The 8176-nt window shown below is 47.1% G+C and overlaps 4 non-coding genes across 4 annotated transcripts; all 4 read right to left on the reverse strand.

Annotated features, from left to right (window-relative positions):
• Positions 1–1340: 1340 nt before the first annotated feature.
• On the reverse strand, positions 1341–1412 carry trnam-cau. The gene has a single exon. It is a non-coding gene; the product is annotated as a tRNA-Met (tRNA).
• A 2179-nt stretch (positions 1413–3591) lies between these two features.
• On the reverse strand, positions 3592–3663 carry trnam-cau. The gene has a single exon. It is a non-coding gene; the product is annotated as a tRNA-Met (tRNA).
• Positions 3664–5842: 2179 nt separating this feature from the next.
• On the reverse strand, positions 5843–5914 carry trnam-cau. Its single transcript has one exon. It is a non-coding gene; the product is annotated as a tRNA-Met (tRNA).
• Positions 5915–8093: 2179 nt separating this feature from the next.
• Positions 8094–8165, reverse strand: trnam-cau. The gene has a single exon. It is a non-coding gene; the product is annotated as a tRNA-Met (tRNA).
• Positions 8166–8176: the final 11 nt, after the last annotated feature.

Consider the following 8176-nt stretch of genomic DNA (forward strand, 5'->3'; position numbering starts at 1 on the left):
TGGTCTGTCTGTTAGGAAGATGGAAAGCCAGTCGCACAGGGATGTATGCAGTCCTAGATCCTCCAACTTAGTAGTGAGTTTGGAGGGGATGATAGTGTTAAATGCTGAACTGTAATCGACAAACAACGTTTTAACATAATTACCCCTCCTTTTGTCCGGGTGGGTCAGTGTGGTGTGGAGCAGATGCGCAATTGCGTCATCAGTGGAGCGTTTGTGGCGGTATGCAAACTGCAGTGGGTCCATGGAGGCCGGCAATGAAGAGGTGATGAAGTCTCTGACTAGCTTATCAAAGCACTTCATCACGACTGATGTGAGGGCAACAGGGCGGTAGTCATCGAGGCCGGAGGGTGGAGGTTTCTTTGGGACGGCGCCGATGGTGGATCGCTTAATGCTGGATGGGACGATACCGAGCGTCAGGGAGAAATTGAAGCTGTCGGAGAATACTGGGGCAAGCTGGTCTGCGCAGTCTTTGAGGACTTTCCCGCAGATACCGTCTGATCCCGCCGCCTTCCTGCTATTCACTCTTTTAAACTCTCTCGTCGCGTCACTCTCCGTGATGATGAGAGGGCACTGTTCTATGGTGGGCTCTGCGCATGCGCCGTTGCCTGCACCGACAGCACCATTAGCGTTGTTAGCGCTAGCGCTGTTAGCATTAGCGCTGCTAGCATGTTCAGTGTCTTGACAGTCCCAAAATCTAGTGGAAGATGGAAAATAAATGCAAAGATAAATGCAACGATGGGAAAAGATCCTACTCCCACACACTCCAGGAGTTTAGCCTGGGAATGCTTCTTGCTTGAAACAGTCGATCCAGAGATTCTGACCTGCACCCATGCTGATGGAAAACACCTTACTTAAGCACCAAAGGTTCAAGAACTTAGAAATCTAATATGCGAGCAGTCATTGGCTGCAGTCAAGATGCGATGGCAGAACAAAAGGAAACCGTGCTAGACCAAGGTAAGAGTTAAGTCAAAACAGAAGTCGGCAAAACGGCTGAATCACTGTAAGCACGGAGCAGACCTCCTGTACAAGAAGGCATGGCCACACATAAACATTCAGCATAACCTGCCAAAGATGCCGTGATGTTTCAAAAGCTACGTGTTTGCATTTTGGTCACATCTATTCTTTTTGGAGTACTTATTCGCTGGACATTGTTTTATTTTTTGGGTTTTTTTGGAGAAACAAAGCTTTGTGTGGATGTTTAGCTGATGTTGGGTTTTGCTTCACTGAAGCAAGAACCCCTACATCTGTGGAAACATTTTCTTTAAAAACAGTAAAAGTACCGACAACTGCACTCAGCAAATGTTTTAAGGTGATACAGCACATTATAAGACAAGGTCCTTTAGCAGAGAATGGTTTCGATCCATCGACCTCTGGGTTATGGGCCCAGCACGCTTCCGCTGCGCCACTCTGCTACACGAATCTTGCATCTGCTCTATCCCTTAGGATATCGCATATGGTGCACTATTGTGTCCTAAATTCAATTCTGGATAACGTTGACCAATCTGTAAGAGTTAGGCTTCAAGTTCAAGTTCAAGTTCGGTTTATTTGTCAAGTACATTATCATACACGGTATAACTCGCAGTGAAATGTTTTTGTGAGTGCTCTGTCCAAACTGAGGAAAGAAACAAGGGTGGATAAGGAAATATATATATATACAAAGAGTATATAACAATGTATGTGTAATAGTTATATATACACAATCTACAGTGTATATACACGATGTACAATTCCAATTGACAAATTTACAGTCACATGGTGGTGGTGGTCCCCACAGATTATCAGTTGCCCTGATTCACGGCCCGAATGGCCTGTGGGAAGAAGCCCCTCGTCAGTCTCTCTGTATTGGTCTTCAGGGAGCGAAAGCGCTTCCCTGACTTCAACAGAGAGAAGACCTGTCTACTCTCTCCACCGTAGTTCCATTGATCCTCACAGGTTGGTAGTGCCGCTCCTGCTTCTTGCTGCAGTCCACAATCAGCTGCTTTGTCTTGCTGACATTTAGGAGGAGATTGTTTCCCTGGCACCAGTTTTCCCGGTGTTTAATCTCCTCCAGGTAGGCCCTCTCATCGTTTTCCGAGATTAGGCCCATGACGACGGTATCGTGAGCAAACTTGACAATGGTGGTGCAGCTGGAAGTGGTTGCGCAGTCGTAGGTTTACAGTGAGTAGAGCAGGGGGCTTAGGACACAACCCTGAGGAGCTGCAATGCTGAGGGTGAGGATGGATGAGACACAGTTGCCCACCCGTACTGATTGTGGTCTGTCTGTTAGGAAGATGGAAAGCCAGTCGCACAGGGATGTATGCAGTCCTAGATCCTCCAACTTAGTAGTGAGTTTGGAGGGGATGATAGTGTTAAATGCTGAACTGTAATCGACAAACAACGTTTTAACATAATTACCCCTCCTTTTGTCCGGGTGGGTCAGTGTGGTGTGGAGCAGATGCGCAATTGCGTCATCAGTGGAGCGTTTGTGGCGGTATGCAAACTGCAGTGGGTCCATGGAGGCCGGCAATGAAGAGGTGATGAAGTCTCTGACTAGCTTATCAAAGCACTTCATCACGACTGATGTGAGGGCAACAGGGCGGTAGTCATCGAGGCCGGAGGGTGGAGGTTTCTTTGGGACGGCGCCGATGGTGGATCGCTTAATGCTGGATGGGACGATACCGAGCGTCAGGGAGAAATTGAAGCTGTCGGAGAATACTGGGGCAAGCTGGTCTGCGCAGTCTTTGAGGACTTTCCCGCAGATACCGTCTGATCCCGCCGCCTTCCTGCTATTCACTCTTTTAAACTCTCTCGTCGCGTCACTCTCCGTGATGATGAGAGGGCACTGTTCTATGGTGGGCTCTGCGCATGCGCCGTTGCCTGCACCGACAGCACCATTAGCGTTGTTAGCGCTAGCGCTGTTAGCATTAGCGCTGCTAGCATGTTCAGTGTCTTGACAGTCCCAAAATCTAGTGGAAGATGGAAAATAAATGCAAAGATAAATGCAACGATGGGAAAAGATCCTACTCCCACACACTCCAGGAGTTTAGCCTGGGAATGCTTCTTGCTTGAAACAGTCGATCCAGAGATTCTGACCTGCACCCATGCTGATGGAAAACACCTTACTTAAGCACCAAAGGTTCAAGAACTTAGAAATCTAATATGCGAGCAGTCATTGGCTGCAGTCAAGATGCGATGGCAGAACAAAAGGAAACCGTGCTAGACCAAGGTAAGAGTTAAGTCAAAACAGAAGTCGGCAAAACGGCTGAATCACTGTAAGCACGGAGCAGACCTCCTGTACAAGAAGGCATGGCCACACATAAACATTCAGCATAACCTGCCAAAGATGCCGTGATGTTTCAAAAGCTACGTGTTTGCATTTTGGTCACATCTATTCTTTTTGGAGTACTTATTCGCTGGACATTGTTTTATTTTTTGGGGTTTTTTGGAGAAACAAAGCTTTGTGTGGATGTTTAGCTGATGTTGGGTTTTGCTTCACTGAAGCAAGAACCCCTACATCTGTGGAAACATTTTCTTTAAAAACAGTAAAAGTACCGACAACTGCACTCAGCAAATGTTTTAAGGTGATACAGCACATTATAAGACAAGGTCCTTTAGCAGAGAATGGTTTCGATCCATCGACCTCTGGGTTATGGGCCCAGCACGCTTCCGCTGCGCCACTCTGCTACACGAATCTTGCATCTGCTCTATCCCTTAGGATATCGCATATGGTGCACTATTGTGTCCTAAATTCAATTCTGGATAACGTTGACCAATCTGTAAGAGTTAGGCTTCAAGTTCAAGTTCAAGTTCGGTTTATTTGTCAAGTACATTATCATACACGGTATAACTCGCAGTGAAATGTTTTTGTGAGTGCTCTGTCCAAACTGAGGAAAGAAACAAGGGTGGATAAGGAAATATATATATATACAAAGAGTATATAACAATGTATGTGTAATAGTTATATATACACAATCTACAGTGTATATACACGATGTACAATTCCAATTGACAAATTTACAGTCACATGGTGGTGGTGGTCCCCACAGATTATCAGTTGCCCTGATTCACGGCCCGAATGGCCTGTGGGAAGAAGCCCCTCGTCAGTCTCTCTGTATTGGTCTTCAGGGAGCGAAAGCGCTTCCCTGACTTCAACAGAGAGAAGACCTGTCTACTCTCTCCACCGTAGTTCCATTGATCCTCACAGGTTGGTAGTGCCGCTCCTGCTTCTTGCTGCAGTCCACAATCAGCTGCTTTGTCTTGCTGACATTTAGGAGGAGATTGTTTCCCTGGCACCAGTTTTCCCGGTGTTTAATCTCCTCCAGGTAGGCCCTCTCATCGTTTTCCGAGATTAGGCCCATGACGACGGTATCGTGAGCAAACTTGACAATGGTGGTGCAGCTGGAAGTGGTTGCGCAGTCGTAGGTTTACAGTGAGTAGAGCAGGGGGCTTAGGACACAACCCTGAGGAGCTGCAATGCTGAGGGTGAGGATGGATGAGACACAGTTGCCCACCCGTACTGATTGTGGTCTGTCTGTTAGGAAGATGGAAAGCCAGTCGCACAGGGATGTATGCAGTCCTAGATCCTCCAACTTAGTAGTGAGTTTGGAGGGGATGATAGTGTTAAATGCTGAACTGTAATCGACAAACAACGTTTTAACATAATTACCCCTCCTTTTGTCCGGGTGGGTCAGTGTGGTGTGGAGCAGATGCGCAATTGCGTCATCAGTGGAGCGTTTGTGGCGGTATGCAAACTGCAGTGGGTCCATGGAGGCCGGCAATGAAGAGGTGATGAAGTCTCTGACTAGCTTATCAAAGCACTTCATCACGACTGATGTGAGGGCAACAGGGCGGTAGTCATCGAGGCCGGAGGGTGGAGGTTTCTTTGGGACGGCGCCGATGGTGGATCGCTTAATGCTGGATGGGACGATACCGAGCGTCAGGGAGAAATTGAAGCTGTCGGAGAATACTGGGGCAAGCTGGTCTGCGCAGTCTTTGAGGACTTTCCCGCAGATACCGTCTGATCCCGCCGCCTTCCTGCTATTCACTCTTTTAAACTCTCTCGTCGCGTCACTCTCCGTGATGATGAGAGGGCACTGTTCTATGGTGGGCTCTGCGCATGCGCCGTTGCCTGCACCGACAGCACCATTAGCGTTGTTAGCGCTAGCGCTGTTAGCATTAGCGCTGCTAGCATGTTCAGTGTCTTGACAGTCCCAAAATCTAGTGGAAGATGGAAAATAAATGCAAAGATAAATGCAACGATGGGAAAAGATCCTACTCCCACACACTCCAGGAGTTTAGCCTGGGAATGCTTCTTGCTTGAAACAGTCGATCCAGAGATTCTGACCTGCACCCATGCTGATGGAAAACACCTTACTTAAGCACCAAAGGTTCAAGAACTTAGAAATCTAATATGCGAGCAGTCATTGGCTGCAGTCAAGATGCGATGGCAGAACAAAAGGAAACCGTGCTAGACCAAGGTAAGAGTTAAGTCAAAACAGAAGTCGGCAAAACGGCTGAATCACTGTAAGCACGGAGCAGACCTCCTGTACAAGAAGGCATGGCCACACATAAACATTCAGCATAACCTGCCAAAGATGCCGTGATGTTTCAAAAGCTACGTGTTTGCATTTTGGTCACATCTATTCTTTTTGGAGTACTTATTCGCTGGACATTGTTTTATTTTTTGGGGTTTTTTGGAGAAACAAAGCTTTGTGTGGATGTTTAGCTGATGTTGGGTTTTGCTTCACTGAAGCAAGAACCCCTACATCTGTGGAAACATTTTCTTTAAAAACAGTAAAAGTACCGACAACTGCACTCAGCAAATGTTTTAAGGTGATACAGCACATTATAAGACAAGGTCCTTTAGCAGAGAATGGTTTCGATCCATCGACCTCTGGGTTATGGGCCCAGCACGCTTCCGCTGCGCCACTCTGCTACACGAATCTTGCATCTGCTCTATCCCTTAGGATATCGCATATGGTGCACTATTGTGTCCTAAATTCAATTCTGGATAACGTTGACCAATCTGTAAGAGTTAGGCTTCAAGTTCAAGTTCAAGTTCGGTTTATTTGTCAAGTACATTATCATACACGGTATAACTCGCAGTGAAATGTTTTTGTGAGTGCTCTGTCCAAACTGAGGAAAGAAACAAGGGTGGATAAGGAAATATATATATATACAAAGAGTATATAACAATGTATGTGTAATAGTTATATATACACAATCTACAGTGTATATACACGATGTACAATTCCAATTGACAAATTTACAGTCACATGGTGGTGGTGGTCCCCACAGATTATCAGTTGCCCTGATTCACGGCCCGAATGGCCTGTGGGAAGAAGCCCCTCGTCAGTCTCTCTGTATTGGTCTTCAGGGAGCGAAAGCGCTTCCCTGACTTCAACAGAGAGAAGACCTGTCTACTCTCTCCACCGTAGTTCCATTGATCCTCACAGGTTGGTAGTGCCGCTCCTGCTTCTTGCTGCAGTCCACAATCAGCTGCTTTGTCTTGCTGACATTTAGGAGGAGATTATTTCCCTGGCACCAGTTTTCCCGGTGTTTAATCTCCTCCAGGTAGGCCCTCTCATCGTTTTCCGAGATTAGGCCCATGACGACGGTATCGTGAGCAAACTTGACAATGGTGGTGCAGCTGGAAGTGGTTGCGCAGTCGTAGGTTTACAGTGAGTAGAGCAGGGGGCTTAGGACACAACCCTGAGGAGCTGCAATGCTGAGGGTGAGGATGGATGAGACACAGTTGCCCACCCGTACTGATTGTGGTCTGTCTGTTAGGAAGATGGAAAGCCAGTCGCACAGGGATGTATGCAGTCCTAGATCCTCCAACTTAGTAGTGAGTTTGGAGGGGATGATAGTGTTAAATGCTGAACTGTAATCGACAAACAACGTTTTAACATAATTACCCCTCCTTTTGTCCGGGTGGGTCAGTGTGGTGTGGAGCAGATGCGCAATTGCGTCATCAGTGGAGCGTTTGTGGCGGTATGCAAACTGCAGTGGGTCCATGGAGGCCGGCAATGAAGAGGTGATGAAGTCTCTGACTAGCTTATCAAAGCACTTCATCACGACTGATGTGAGGGCAACAGGGCGGTAGTCATCGAGGCCGGAGGGTGGAGGTTTCTTTGGGACGGCGCCGATGGTGGATCGCTTAATGCTGGATGGGACGATACCGAGCGTCAGGGAGAAATTGAAGCTGTCGGAGAATACTGGGGCAAGCTGGTCTGCGCAGTCTTTGAGGACTTTCCCGCAGATACCGTCTGATCCCGCCGCCTTCCTGCTATTCACTCTTTTAAACTCTCTCGTCGCGTCACTCTCCGTGATGATGAGAGGGCACTGTTCTATGGTGGGCTCTGCGCATGCGCCGTTGCCTGCACCGACAGCACCATTAGCGTTGTTAGCGCTAGCGCTGTTAGCATTAGCGCTGCTAGCATGTTCAGTGTCTTGACAGTCCCAAAATCTAGTGGAAGATGGAAAATAAATGCAAAGATAAATGCAACGATGGGAAAAGATCCTACTCCCACACACTCCAGGAGTTTAGCCTGGGAATGCTTCTTGCTTGAAACAGTCGATCCAGAGATTCTGACCTGCACCCATGCTGATGGAAAACACCTTACTTAAGCACCAAAGGTTCAAGAACTTAGAAATCTAATATGCGAGCAGTCATTGGCTGCAGTCAAGATGCGATGGCAGAACAAAAGGAAACCGTGCTAGACCAAGGTAAGAGTTAAGTCAAAACAGAAGTCGGCAAAACGGCTGAATCACTGTAAGCACGGAGCAGACCTCCTGTACAAGAAGGCATGGCCACACATAAACATTCAGCATAACCTGCCAAAGATGCCGTGATGTTTCAAAAGCTACGTGTTTGCATTTTGGTCACATCTATTCTTTTTGGAGTACTTATTCGCTGGACATTGTTTTATTTTTTGGGGTTTTTTGGAGAAACAAAGCTTTGTGTGGATGTTTAGCTGATGTTGGGTTTTGCTTCACTGAAGCAAGAACCCCTACATCTGTGGAAACATTTTCTTTAAAAACAGTAAAAGTACCGACAACTGCACTCAGCAAATGTTTTAAGGTGATACAGCACATTATAAGACAAGGTCCTTTAGCAGAGAATGGTTTCGATCCATCGACCTCTGGGTTATGGGCCCAGCACGCTTCCGCTGCGCCACTCTGCTACACGAATCTT

The sequence above is a fragment of the Electrophorus electricus genome, chromosome 24 (assembly GCF_013358815.1).
Source record: "Electrophorus electricus isolate fEleEle1 chromosome 24, fEleEle1.pri, whole genome shotgun sequence".
Lineage (NCBI taxonomy): Eukaryota > Metazoa > Chordata > Actinopteri > Gymnotiformes > Gymnotidae > Electrophorus > Electrophorus electricus.